We start from the raw sequence: 15,170 nt of genomic DNA, 5'->3' as shown, positions 1-15,170 counted from the left end.
GGAACGAAACCCATGGATTTAAAACTTTCATCCTGTTTTGCTGTGCTGCAATGGTGACCTTGAAGGGGCAGGAGGACGAGAGGGAAGAGTTTACAAGAGTGGACCTTTACTACTGGACTTTAAACATGTTGGAGTTTAGTCTCCCTTAGGAGACCTGCACAACAGCAGTACTGACTACAGCTCCTTCACCTTCTGGAGCTGAGTAATAGCTCATTTTATTTGCTTTTCTAAGCACAAGGCACTCTGCAAAGAGTTGGTTGATTCTTACCCACCCACTAACCAACTATCCATACCTATTATGCCACTGCTGGCATTTGCTGTAGGACTTTTTGGGCTAATTTGAGTATGGACAGGAAGAAAAGCAAAGCATTATCACTATGCCATGTTAAGTCTAGAACTGAGCATAACTGAGTTCTAAACAACTTTCCCAAGATGACACAATGCTGGGATGCAGAAGAGTAGGGCTCATTTCCTGATGGGGAGGCTAATACTTTAATTTTAAGGACCACTTTCCACCCACTTGTTTTATGGACATAAACTAAAATGAAACTTTAAGGTACACCCAGCCAAAATAATTGCCAAATTACTGCTCTCTAGTAGGATAAATGCACTTTTCTGTGTGATCTGCAAATATATTTATGACTCTATTCACTAGGCTTTACCCTTCTGGTCTAGCAAGTTTTATTTATTTTCTTATACTGTGTTCATCACTGATTGTCTGGATGACACCCTTCCAATGATTCTGTATAGAATGTGGCTAAAAGCCTTCATGTGTTGGTTCTCTGTGAGCAGTAAAGCAGCTGGGGGTCTTAAAAGTAAAATATAGATGCATATATACTAGCAATATGTTATTGCTGAGAAGAAAGTACACCTTGGAGTTTCCTTTATCCTCCAAACTTTTTTCCCTGTCCCAAAGGAAGTGTTATTTCTCAGTCCCTTATGGTAGGAAGTTTTGCTGAGCTTGAGGGAAAAAAAATGTCTTGCTGTACCCATGAGCTTGGATCTCTGAGTTGATGTTTTTAGCACATTGGCCCAAGTTTCTCCAAGACCCAGTTCTAGGTCCAGTTCTGTTCCATATATTTATCAACAACCATGATGCGGGAGTTGAATGCACCATTAGGAAGTTTGCTAATGGTACCAAACTGGGAGGAGCTGTTGACTCTCTTCAGTGACAAGATAGATTGGAGCTTTGGGCTGTGATTGATGTGGTGAAATACAATAAGAACATATGGTGGATTCTCTGCACCTGGGACTGAGCAATACCAGGCACAAGTATAAACTGGGAGGGGATCCCCTGGACTGCTGGGGGCAGTTCTGGGCTCCACAATTTCAGAAGGATGTGAATGTGCTTGAAAGCATGCAGAGAAGATCAACAAAGTTGGTGGAAGGGCTAGAAAGAATGTCCTATGAGGAGTGACTGAGATCTCCTGCTTTGTCTAGTTTAGAGAAAAGGAGGCTGAGGTGCTGATCTGTACTCCCTGCTGTCTAGTGGTAGAACACATGGGAATGGTTCAGAGCTGCACCAGACAAGGTCTGGACTGGACATTAGTACACATTTCTTTACTGAGAGGGTGGTCAGACACTGGCACAAGCTTTCAGAGGGGATCAATATCCCACACCTGTCAGTGTTTAAGAGGCATTTGGACTATGCCTTTAATAACCTGCTTTAGCAGTGAGCCCTGGAGTGCTCAGGCAGTTGGCCTAGATGATCACTGTAGGTCCTTTCCAACTGAAAATATTCTATTTTCTATTTTTCTCTTCTATTTTCTAAAGTTATGAATCACCCAGGAGAGAGGGCACTTATACTTGATTGGTTCACAGGATTAGAATGCATTTGATCTGCTGCCATTGTTAAGAAAGACTGCAGAATTTTGTCTTCACTGTATAGATGGATTTTTGTTTAAAAAGAGAGGTGAAATCTTTTAAAAGACACTTACGAAATTGCTTTGAAAACTGGTGATGCTGGCCTGTCCAGGCCCTACCAATACTTTTAACTTTAAACCATGCAAAACATGCAGTATTTTTAACCAACCAGTGGTGAACAGCCATATTTGAAATCCAATTTTTGAATGAAGCTTATGATGCTGTGAAGTCTGACTCATGATTGTTGAACACTCAGCCTGTGCTACTTGGTAAAATGTACCCTTATTTTGAAAGAAGTGCTGTAGAATGGTTGCAAAAAAGAGGCAGAGGCCCAAACATCCTCACCTTCAAGCTGATCAGGACATTCAGGGTCTAGGAGATTCTTCAGTGAACATGATTTGTTTTCTCTTCATATTCTTTTACCACTACAAAATAAACATAACAGTCCGTTGCAAAACAAATTGAACATAATCTGCCATTTTTCTCCTGGCCATTTTGAAATAGTCTGCCCAAATAGCCAAAGAATGGCATGCAGGCAGTTTGTGAAATCATTTTGCATGAAGGGATTTCTAAAAGCTTCCCCAAAAGCTACGTACAAGTTATTAACTCATATTTGGGAACCATCTGCCTAGTGGCTTTTTAAAATAATGCTATAAGCACACAGGCTAAAAGGAAGGAATATCTTACAAAAGCATGTTTTCCAGAAAACAAAAAGAAAATAGAATAAAAAAAGGCAAATCCCCAAATAATTGAGAGAAAGACCAGACATTGTAGATAGGATTTTTCTGAAGCTGTAAGGCTTCATTTACATGGGAAGTCTTGGGAAGCATAATGCGAATGGGGGAAAAAAGTTAAAAAAGCTAGTGCTTAATTACAATGACTTGAAATGCAGCTCACCCCTTTGTGAATACTCACATTTGGAATAAAGGTAGGCCTGACTCATGAGTCCCCTTTTGAATACTAAACCAAGTTTAATCTTTAGTATTTTAAAGAGGAATGACTGCGGGGACTAAGCAGAATGAACATGGCTTTTTCCTAGATAGACAATCCCCATTTTTAGAAGTCGTATCAGAAGTCAGGGAAGACACAGAAGTCATTGCAAAGAGATCTGCCATCTCTGTAATTTGTTGTACACAGAGAACACAATTCAACAAGGTGCTGAGCAATATGACTTTAGGTGCTGCTTTCCTTTTGCCATCTGTGGGTGTTGAGGGCCATTGCTGGCTCCCATGGTGAAGTACAGATGGCACTGAGAGTGACCTGTGCTGCTCAGCACGCAGTTGGATCACAGCTGTTGTCAAATTTCAGAGGTATTGAACAAAGAGTTAGTTAATCCTATAAGGTATGAAAAAAAATTCACCATTCTTAGTTGCAGAACACTAACTCTGGTTATCAATCCAGGCTGGGGATGAACAGATGGAGCAGCCCTGGGGAGAAGGATTTGGGGGTGCTGGTGGGTGAAAGGCTGGACATGACCCATCCCAGAACCCCGCCTGTGCTGGGCTGCATCCAGAGCAGTGTGGGCAGCAGGGGAGAGGGGGATTCTGCCGCTCTGCCCCACTCTGGGGAGACACCCCTGCAGAGCTGCCTCCAGCCCTGGGGGCCCAGCACAGCAAGGACATGGAGCTGTGGCAGTGAGGCCAGAGGAGGGACACCAAAATGGTCAGAGAAATGGAGCAGCTCTGCTGGGAGGAAAGACTGGGAGAGTTGGGATTGTTCAGCCTGGAGAAGGAAGGCTTTGGGGTGGCCTCATTGTGGCCTTGCAGTGCCTGAAGGGAGCCCACAAGGAAGATGGAGAGAGACTATTTCCAAGAGCCTGGAGTGACAGGATAAGGGGGAATGGCTTCACACTGACAGAGAGTAGGGTTAGATTGGATATTGGGAAGAAATTCTTCCCTGTGAGGTTGGTAAAGCCCTGGTACAGGTTGTCCAGATAATTTGTGGATGCCCCATCCCTTTTATGGTAAAAAGCAATTAATTTTCCATTTTTAAATTTTATGCTATTTATATCACTGTCCCTGAACTTTTTTTCATTTCTTTTTTTCAGAGAACAAAAAGTGCCAGTTTATCTGATTTGCCATGCTCTATATAGCATATATTTTGAGTAGATTCTTCTTATTTGTATCCTTTATGAGGCAAATAATCCAGTCTTTCCAATAACTTTCACTATGACAGTTTATCAAGACCCTGGATGATTCCCACATCTCCTGTAAGCCTTCTCATCTGTTTTGAGCTTGAGGACTTCAAGCTGGATCCCCAAATGGTCTGATGTGCTGATCAATGTAAAGATGACATTTTCAGCTTCACTCTCTTTTCCACATGCACCCTGTCACCTTTTTAGCTTTGGCCGCACCTTGCACAGTGAACACAAGCCTTCACTTTGCAGGAAATGAAATTACGCTCATGGTCTTTCACGGTTAGAATTAGAGCACTGACCCGAAGTGGTGGCAGCCAGGTCTCTTGAATATTCACTGTGCTAAGTGTCAGGCTGATTCAGATTTAAATTTGGGCTAGCTTCTTTTTAAACAGCATATCTATACATACCTGGAGGTGCTCAAGCCCTTTTTCAAAACATATACAGACTTTTAGGTCTTTATAATATGTGTGAGGATTTTTTCTTACAGATTATGCAGCTGCAGCTTTTATTGGCCAGTTTGCTCTGTGTTCTTGTAGCTTTTCCCTCTTTTCTTTGAAAGATCTCAAAATTCCTTTTGTCCTAACTGCTGTAAATAAATTGATATTGTTCAAGCCCAGACTGGTTGGGGTCAGAGCAACCTGGTCTAGTGGAAGGTGTCACCTGAAGGGAGGTTGGAAGGAGACAATCTTTAAGGTCCCTTCTAGCCCATTTTGGGACCCATTCTATGAATCTGTGAAATGACTGATGCAACCACTGTCCTTTGAACGTGCACAAGGAGGTTATGACCTGCTGGGATCTAATTGCATTGGTCTGGTTGTTTCTGTGGGTTGTAGGAGGCCGAGTTAGGCTGTGAATGCTTTAACACAGTGAGTGATTTAGGACTCCACTGGGCACTGGCTGTGTCCATTACTCATTCTGAGTGCAGAAATCTTATTTCAGAGATGTTCAGCTGTTGCAGTGAAAGTAGAACTCTGTGCCTTGGTGGTGGGACTCTACTGAAACATCGTTTGCTCCTTTTCAATTTGTGAATGGCCTGGTTCTTTGTACAACCTCCAGAGCTGTTAGCAAGACTGTCTTATCAAGCTGTCCTGTTAGTTCTGACAGCCTCCATGAGTCAGAGCAACACCTCCTACAGGCTCTAGCAGCACCTTGTGGAAGTTACACACTGTCAGACTCAACATTGCCTTGCCAGCCTCAATTTGCCTTTGCAGACAGGCAAACCTGACCTGATGCTACATTATATTAGAGTTGGAATTGTTTCAATAAACCCTGTGTTTTTCTGATGTGAAGGTGATCCTGGTCTACACTCCCAATTCACAAAGTCTGAACCCACAGAAGCCCATGTAAAAGCAGGAACAGAGGAAAAAAGATGCCTCGTGATTGCTCTCATAGTGCTGAAAGTATCAAGGCTGATCTAATTAAACTGCATGCATGGAGATGAAAGAGCTAATCCAGCCCTTACCTTGGCAGTCAAAGGGTGCAATTTAGGGAACTGTCCAGTGTCTGTCTTAAAAACAATAGTCACAGTCCCAGTGCAGTGGTAGACCCTTGGCTTTGTGTCACTGACTTCACAGGGGTCAGAACTGAGCTCAGTAGTCAGTTTAGACATTTTAAACAGCACAGTTCAAGGGGAGGATACTGATCTCAGTCAATAACTTAAAACAGAATCCAGTTGTCACAGCATTAAGTAGTTTCTTTAGGAAATTTTGTTAGACTTTTCAGTATCAACACTGGATTTCAGACATATATATGCTGAATTATTCTTTTGAGAAAACCCCTTAATAAGCATGTCTGCTCACCATCTGGTGCTGACCTTACTTGAAATACAGTGAAATTGGCAACTAATTAATTAATGAACAGAATAAGTATAAAAGTTGCCTAAATCGGTTAATATTGGAAAGTACAAAACTTGTTGTTTCTTGAAAAAGTGAACTCTGAACCTTTCCTCTTAGGACAGAAATTTTTTGTAAGGTGGAGAAATATCTGACGCACTTCTTATGCAGAAATATCAAGTAGTGATGTTTGAGTTTTGAGATTCCTTTCCTATTAATTCTTGTTCCAAATATAGTACTAGTCTTAAAACTGGTAACACTTCATGTTTGAGGCATAATTCTGGCTCTTTAATGATGCGGTTTTATTTTGAAGGCTTTAATCTTGCATCAGTAATTTTAAGTGCTTTCCAGTGATGCACTGAGTAAGGAACCAGCATCCTTCTTTTTTGTTTTCAGTGCCAGATGATATTTACATCCAATGGCAGACATTCATTTGCCATGAAGATGCAGTTACAGGGAATTCAGTGTGTAGCAGTGTTACGTGATGAGATCATTGCTCTCTGGAAATTGTAGTAATTAGGTTTATTTTAGTATTTAGTTTACCTTCCAGGTCCCAACTCCTCCCTCTGAATCACTAAAAGAAAATTATTATAGTGTTGGGCTCTGTTTTAGGAAAAAAAACCCTGTGGACTGCTCTGTTTGACATCCAGTTGACTGAAGACCTTTACAACCCACATTACAGTTCACTGCAGACTGTATTCCCATGCAGTAATCTCTATTTTCCTTTCTCCATAAACTCCAACCATATGATTTTTCATGTGACACAAAAGAAGAACAGGACACCTTATCAGTGTGAATCAATATTAGACACTTGGGTTCAAGTTCCTCATCGGAATGCTGCCAACTTTGGGTATGAAATGGCCCTTTAAAATTCCAGGGTGTTGTCTGCTGAAGGTTGGATTTCTACTGTTGCACTTTGGGTTTTTTCCCTCACAAGCAATCCTATCCAGTGCCTAACATGTATCAAAGAATAGTGTCAGTCACTCAACTCCTGGCTCCTGCATCTGGGAGTGTAGCAAGACACGGAAATCCTGTCTCGTCATTTCTCTGTTGTGATCTTCTGCTGTACATTTGATAGTGCTCACTGTTACCTTGTGAAGTCACATTGAGTGAGACCATTCTTTGCATTTAGTTAGCAACATACTTAGGCTGGTCAAGAAGAAAACTACAATTACCATCCAGGACATGGCCTTTTAGCCTACAGTGGGACCCAACAGCCACACACAGCTGTCCCAAAGAGGTGTTCCAAGCCCAGCCTTCTCCATCTTCTCCATCTTGTAGGAACTGCAAGTTACTGTCTGCTAGAGGTAGTAAAGAGCCTGTCTCCCATCTGACTGAGGAAACTCTTCCCAGAGAACTCTCAATTGAATCAGGAGTATTTCCATGGAAAATGTATCTTCTGAGGACCTAGCATTCTCCAAAGAAAACAGTTCATGGTCAAAGTCCCTTGCTTTTCTCTATCCTGTATTCCAGATAGCTATGAAAGTGTCCCCCATCTTCCTTTTCTCATGTTTGGAGGAGACAAGTGGAAGCAAGTGCAGAAACCAACCTCATGTGAATGGAAAGCTGCTTATTACAAGTGGTTTCCTGTCAGTTCTGAGCAGTTGCTTTTACAGAATCACACGATAGTTGGGCTTGAACCTCTGCAGATCATCCAATCCAACCCCCTGCCAAGGCAGGGTCACCTGTAGCAGGTGACACAGGGATGTGTCCAGGTGGGTTTGGAATGTGTCCAGAGAGGGAGACTCCAGACCTTCCCTGGGCATCTTTTCCAATGCTCTGCCACTCTCCATGAAAATAAGTTCTTCCTCATGTTGAGGTGTAACTTCCTGTGTTTTAGTTTATGGCAATTGCTCCTCATCCTGTCACTGGGCATCACTGAAAAGAGCCTGGCACCATCCTCCTGGCACCCATCTTGTATCTCTTTTCCTGGTCTTTTGTGCCTCTCAGGTGATAAGACAGAGCTGAAAAGTAAGATATTGTAAGAGTTCCACTTAATTCATACAGTCCACCTAGAAAAGCTGCAGACTAAGACAGGTTCAGGACAAAAGACTGCAGTTCTGGACAAACATTATTGAAAGGACTGCTGATAGTCAGACAGCAAAAACTTGTCTCACTCAGTGGTGCTGAGAATCCTGTCTGTTGAACAGAAAACTCACAGCAGGACACTGCTGCATTAACAAGATTTTCTCTGGCTGCTCCAATTCCCTATAGCTTTTTTTTTCTATTTTTTTTTCTGGTAATCATCTTTCAAACTGCAGCAGCATTTGTTGTCCTGAGGTGCTGACTCTAGTGGAAGGGATTTTAGTGGAAGCTTCTACTGCAGTTTGCACAGGCTTCGTTTCAGGTCACTAATCACATCCTCCTCAGGCTCTTGCATTGATCACCCTCCAGCTGGGGGAATTGTCTCAGAGGAAGGACATGACTTGTGTTGAGGTCACATTTCTGGATTGAGGGTGGACTGAGGGAAGTTTCTGCCCTTTGGATTCAGGGAAGACTTGACATTTGAGTGTGGCATGGATGTGCAAGCCTTCAGCCTTCCTTCTCTGTCATGCACATCTGCCCTCCTCCAGGCAGCCAGTTATGCTGGGAATGGACAAGAAGACAGAGCAAAGGATGTGACTGGTGACTTGAACTGGTGTCTGGGTGCTGAGGAACAAAGTGTCTCTTCTGGTTTAGGTTTTTCCACCAACAAAAGACTCATGGACTGTCCTGAGTCACCACTAGAAATCAATGTGAAGGGCTTGAGGTGACAGAATAGGAAGTCTGCCCCCAGGCAAATCTGGAGAACAAAACATTAATAGAAATAAAACATGCTTTATGTTTTCCAGTGTTACCTGTAGAGCTGATTTGACAGAGCAGAGAAGCAGGAGGCTGGCAGATCTAAAGGCTTGTGATAAAGGACTGGTTGACATCCTTTGGTATGTTTTCCTGTGAAAGCTGGAATAGCACAGTGGAGCATGACTGATCCTTCTTGCTAAACTTACTCCAGATCCAAGCTGACTCCCACTACTATCTCAGCAAAAGGGCAGGTTGCTTTGGCTGGGTACACACTAAGGTCCTTGGAGAGCTCATTGCTTCAGTACCTACATGAGAGGAATCTTGCTACTGAGTGGAATTCTCACACCTGAATTAGGATTTTACTCCCCTTTCCCCATATAAATGCCTTTTTCGGCAAGACATAGATATTCTGTGGATGAGGCTTCTTTGACTCCTTCCAATGGAGTTCATTTTTCAAAGGGACAGGGCAAAAAAGGAGAAAACAGGATTTTTTAGCCTGAGATTGACTAGTTATTTTCTGCTAGGAATATTTTTAAAGGATGTTATGGTGTTCAGTTGCTGATTTAAGTACAACCACTCTAGACTAGGGAATATTTGCTTGTTTATTTAAAGAGTGAACCTTCTGTGGTCTTGGCTTCTGACTGCTTAGAAATAGCCCTCAGGAAGGTGGAAATGAAAGTTCAGATACAGGCAAAGGAGGGAATTGTGATTCTTGAGCCAGGGGCTCTTAACAGTCACCTAAGAGGTGACTCCCTAATTTCTGGAATGTGGTAGAACTTAGGTTCCTAACTAGTGGTGTTACCTCTGGATTTAAACAGAGGCCAGAGTCGAGGCACTTGGGAAACTGAGTCCTTTAGGAAGCATGGGTGCAGGATTCTACAGCAGCAGCCTGAGCTGGGGTTTAGATGTTCTGCATTTTGGATCACGGTAGCTATATGTGCAACCAGGGAGGATTTAAACATCTAATTCCTCTTGTGACCTGGCCTTCCCAGCCCACATCAAGAAACTGTGGTTTGGCCTAAGGAAGCGTTGATCCGTGATGTCACTGTGGCATCGAGGACCATATCCCTGAGGTGATAAAGTTAACTGAGAAATGTGTAAGGAGCAGCTCTTTTACAGATATTGAATTACATTCCCCTGCCTCACCAGAGCCCTTTATCACCTCCCAGGATGAGTCCTGTGATTTTTCTTGTGCAGTGTCAGTTTTTCATGCAACTGTAACTAGGACTTCCCTCCAGTGCCATCACTAAGGCTATAAAAACAGGGAGAACTGCAACCCTCACAACTACTGAAGGCAGTTTTCTAAACATACTGCAATAGTCATAGGAGTTATCTGATAAATCAGTAAATGCTGTTGTGTCTCTCTGTTTTCAGGAGTGACCTGGAGCTCAGGCAGTAGTGGTGTTCTCTAGATGGCTTTTCCACGGCATTGTCTTCCGTAACACACCAGTGAGCCACGAGACTGAGACAGAAATTCCAGTGTGGGGAGGGTGTGAGTCATGAGATGGTGAGTGAGAGAAGCAGCAGGATAAAAATAGCAGAGCACAGTTTGATACAGAATATTAATCTCTTACCCTGTGTTATCCTAGCTTGTATTACATACACTACTGTGTTATACCGGAGATGGTCTGCTGCTCTCAACAGATCTCTCTGTGCTACTCCAAAAGATTATGGCTCAGGATGCCAGATTGCAAGGACTTCTAATACTTGTGCCTTTAAGTTGGCTGAAAATTCTTAATCAAGAAGTTTCTGCAGTAGAAAATATATAATCAAAGAGTATCGAGGTGCTACATTCATATTTTTTGTATTTTATATGAAGACATCAAGTTTGGTTAATTTAACATCAACTGGAAAAATGTTTTTATTCAAACTTTAAATTATATGTCTTTTAAAGTCCCTTTATTTTTCCAAATATCTTTTTTTAATTCTATCCCTCTTTCTTCAGGAGGAGAAAAGAAAGAAGGGAAGTAGGAAAATACCATGAAATTGTGACAAAATTCAGCTTAGATTCTAGCTAACATGAATTCATAGGAAAAAAAGGTAGGAACAGTGGAATTGGTAAAATCAAAAGAAAAGCCAAGTATTTTATTTTGAGATGTGAATGTCTATTTTTCTATTCAAATCTGACACTCTGTCCTGGCTGAGGTTTGTTCTGAGATCACTCAAAAAAATTCAGGAGTCCTTCTAGGGAGCTCTGCCTGTTAGCTCAGCCAGTGTAAGGTACATTACCTAGTCCCCTTGGCATCTCCTGTAATCACTGGAGCAGCACTGTGTTCTTCAGAGAGCTACTGGGAGCTTAGAAAGCCTATTAGTTTGTTATTTTTCAATCCAGCCAGGAATCTGGGCATTATAAAGACAGCAGGAGCTTTTCCTTTAACTTCAAAGTGTGCCAGCTCTGGCACCAAGGTTTCACTGCAGATTAACACATAGAGAACTCTTTTGATAGAGGCTGTGCCTTTTTTATTTCAGAATGGGTAGAAACATTTCTTTTATATCACACAGATTCAGTTCAAAATCTTTCCAAAGGATTTAACTTTGCTTTATTTTTTTTTATTTTATTTTTTTTCACGTAAGTCACCTTCAGGCTTTGTCAAGACTGTGGAAAAATTGGTAAAGTTGGAGTACGTGCAAATGAATGACAGGGCAACCTTCTGAGACAAGCAGTGAGGTGGTTGTGTGGTCTCCACTCTGCAGGACTCATGGTGTGAATGGCCAATATTTGTAGGGCTCTGTTTCCTCTCTGCCTTTCAGGGCTGCCTTGGGAAGGGAAGCATTTGCACACATGCTGGGAAAAGACACTGTTCAATTGTGATTGATTTAAGGTGACTTGGTTAAAGGCAAGTGTGTGTGAAGTAGTGTAGTTTAGGTGTGCAGTTATGCTCAGAATACTTCTTGCTCCTTTCAGACTCTGTCAAAACCAATTTCTTTCATCCCACTATGCTGAAGCTACTTTGAAAAATCCCTTTTTTCCCTTCTTCCTTCTTTTCTATTTTCTCTTACAGAGGCTGCCTGGGAAGTTACTTGAGAATAACTTTTCTGTTTTTAACTACCGTTCTTAAGCAATCTTCTGTTATTTTTTGCATTTATATTTCCATCCATTTAACTTATTCCTGTATACCAAGTCTTTTTATTTTCCAATACGTAAAGAAAGGAACACTTAGTTTTGAAGTTCTACAAAAATGGAACTCATTGTAATCATGATTTGATGTCCTTGGAACACACTTTATTTACTATTCAATAGCCACTGGTTTTATTAGGACATTGTTTGAACGTAACTGTAAGCCCAATAAGGTCCCAGAACTAATCTCCTGGGAGAGGATATTTATGGTCCATATTTTCAGAGAGGGAGATTGGAAGTAGAAAAAGGCTTAAGTATTTAGGCCTCGGTTCAGCTCTAAAGTCAGGGGAAATCTGTGCCTTGCAAATAGTTATTTGACCAGTTGAAGGAGTCGGTGCCATGTGCAGATGCCCAGCTCGAAGGGGCAGTTGCATTCCATGTGTTCATTCTGAGCAGAAACGTGGGCTTCGGATTGTGTATATTACTGCAGGGGAACTGACCTATTTTTCTGGAGAGAAAAAAAAATCTACCATAAAAGTCTAATTTGTGAGGACTGTAGGAGTGGAAACAATGCTGTTTTTCTCTAGGATATTTGGTTATGCAAACAAATTGATGAGAAAGAAATTTCCAGCAGGAAAAAAACCACTGATGGTCATTGATGTCGTTCAATTATTAGTAATGAAAATAAAGTGTACTAATGGTGCATCTTTATAGAATCATATAATTGTAGAAAGCCCTAGGTTGAAAGGGACCTTAAAGATCATATAATTCCAACCCCCCTGCCATGGGCACGGACATATTTCAATACTTGGTTCTAAGCCATAGTTTTGTATCCAGCGTGGAGACTGATGCTTTTCTCTCAATGTTTACTACACTTTTCACATTACAGTCTGATTGTTTTCCTCCTGCAGATCCTGACCATTAGGAAGACACTGCTGCAAAATCTGAAACCAAACCCATCTATTCCTTGTTCTCAAGAAACCTTGGGATAGAAGTTGCTGAAAAATTTCCTTCTGGATAAATAACTGTGATGTCCCCACCAAGGACACATTCTCAGTGAGTTGTATTTCTTCACTTGGATTGTTGAAACACTGTCCTGCTTTGAGGTTTCTCACGTAGAGGAACTGTTCAGCTCCACAAAAGGAGTGATCAAAGTTAGAATGCTTTGGATTCACTCTCAAGCACAAGACTTTATTATTTGAGATTTTGTTTGGAAATAAATGAATTCTTGTCATAGATCAGGCATCTTCTACCATGGTTCTTACATATCAAAATTTCTCATTGCTCTGGAAGAAGATTCAAGTCTTTGTTCTCTTTCTTTTATTGACATTAATCTTTGTTTATTTATATATTTTGTATTCTTGAGATGTACTTCATCTCTGGAGTATGTATTTCTACTTTTAACATAAAAATGCTGTACATACAAGTCTAGAATGCATCTGAAGATTAGTCTACTTTTTCATGTGACTTTGACTTGAACGTTTTTCTGTTTCTGTTTATATGGCTATTTCAAATATGTGCTGTGTTCTTTCTGCCTTTTCCCCATCTATAACTCAATAAAATAATGCACCTGTTCTGCAGAACCATATCACATGTGCGTAACAGTGACAACAGTTTTTGAATAACAATATCTGATAATTGTAAATGTGTTAATCTGTGTCTATGTTTATATCTATATCTAATCTATATATATCTGTCACAGCCTGAAATTTTTCTGATGTGGGATTTGAGATGGGTAAAAAACCTACCAGTAGCTCAGCTCAGAAATAATTCTCCTTAACGCTATTTAGACTTGAAAAGTAGATTATCCTGTTCCTTAATGGTTTATGTGCTTTATTTCAGTTCTCACCATGCTAAGTTTAAAACTGGTACCACATGAGTCAATGGAGGATTCAATGAAATGAGTCAACCCACTTCATCAGGCTGCACGTGTCTCTTATGTCACTACACCTCAGGGATAAATAAATGACTGCAAGTCCTTTGTCATAGAATATGCAAATTTCTAAGAGGTGCTGGAGTAACCTTTCAGATGTTTGTGTCAGAACAGTTCTTTCCTATGCTACTCGTTGAACTGAATGCTGTAGGACCTGGGTCTGCCTTTAAAAACTCCTTAAGGCAGATTCTCAGCTGGCATGAACTAGCCTAATTTCCTTGACATTAGTGTAGCTCTTCTGATTTTTACCCACTGAAAACCTGAGAGCTTAGCTGCATTTAAATGAAACTTACTTATATGAAGCACAGCCTTTTTAAAGGGATTTGTTTTGGGTTTTTTTTAAATCCTCTCTACTAAAGAAAAGAGTAACATGGCCTGGGGGATCTGCAGACTGATTCAAGTCTTAGGCCTTTAATTGGAGGACCTTCATCCTTGTCATGTGATTCTTTACAACTTCCTTGATTTTCTGTGCTTGTTTTTGCTGGATAGATCAAGTGAGGTGCACTGTACAATTCAAGCTGACATGAACAAATGCACAAATGGATGTGGGACTGAGGCTCTAATGAGGAGATTTTTGAGTCTTTGGAACAGTCTTTGATCTTAGAGTGAACTTATCAAAATTCTGAGTGCTCCAAGCAGTCATGGACATTAAAGTCCCTCAGAGCAAGGACTTGAATCCGTTCAATGTCTCTTCTGCTTTGGGGAGACTTAGCTTTTTTTGGCATATTTGTTAGAAGACATTCACTGCCAGGAGAAACTTGAGGCTTTTGTACAATACTAGCTTTTTACTGCTGTAATACCCCTTTGGGTCTCAAAAGTTTAGAGAAGTCAGTGGGAAATTTTCTGTCACACTCCATGTGTTGGGAACATATCCTTGCAAGTAAAACTCCACCCAGTACAGTTATTTACAAAGCAGTCAAAGAGGGGAAGACATTTCTTGTCCTTGTCCATTTAATGTTGTTTGCCAAACCTCTGTTTGGGATTTTAAATCCTATAAGTTACAAATTTTAAATAGAATGAAGTCTGAACCATTTGAGTCTGCTCCTCTGAGGGATATTTACCACAGGGGAAGGGCAATGGGACCTCCAAGGAGACATCTGAGGATTGTGAGTGATGCTGTGAGAGACTCCCAACAAAGCAGGACTCTGAGCCACATTAGTATGGGATAAGATAAAAAGTAAAGGTCCTTTAATATCAGGCCTACGGCACACATGAATACATGATGACATGCACGTGCTCTCTTGAACACTGGTTTCTATGGTTTTTATAATATGGTTCACCCAATCATTACTTTACACATCTTTCGGTCCAGCCCCAGTTCCACTCCTATTCCAACCCCCCAGGAACTGAGGCTGGGGTTGTCGAGACCCTCTGTTTTTCAGCACTCCTCTTCCTTAGCACACAAAGGGCTCTGAAGTTCTTCCAGTGTTCTGATTTCTAGGTCACTCTGCCCCGTGTTTATGTCTTGTTCTGCAGGCCTTCTGATAGTTGTCAGCATTCTACCTTGAAGAGAGTCTAAACAAGATTAAATAACTAAAGGAATTTGAGCTCCCCGTTCTGGGACAG

General features: G+C 41.2%; 1 long non-coding RNA gene across 1 annotated transcript in view; it reads left to right on the top strand.

The window, feature by feature from the left end:
• Positions 1-13,299, top strand: part of LOC139669338 (uncharacterized) — a 33,569-nt gene extending 20,270 nt beyond the window's left edge. Inside the window, exons 2-3 of the long non-coding RNA XR_011697241.1 lie at positions 9,988-10,120; positions 12,583-13,299. This is a non-coding gene — a long non-coding RNA (uncharacterized lncRNA). The remainder of the gene's footprint in view (positions 1-9,987; positions 10,121-12,582) is intronic.
• Positions 13,300-15,170: the final 1,871 nt, after the last annotated feature.

The sequence above is a fragment of the Pithys albifrons genome, chromosome 3 (genome assembly GCF_047495875.1).
Source record: "Pithys albifrons albifrons isolate INPA30051 chromosome 3, PitAlb_v1, whole genome shotgun sequence".
Lineage (NCBI taxonomy): Eukaryota > Metazoa > Chordata > Aves > Passeriformes > Thamnophilidae > Pithys > Pithys albifrons.
This window is presented reverse-complemented; position numbering and strand designations above follow the sequence as displayed.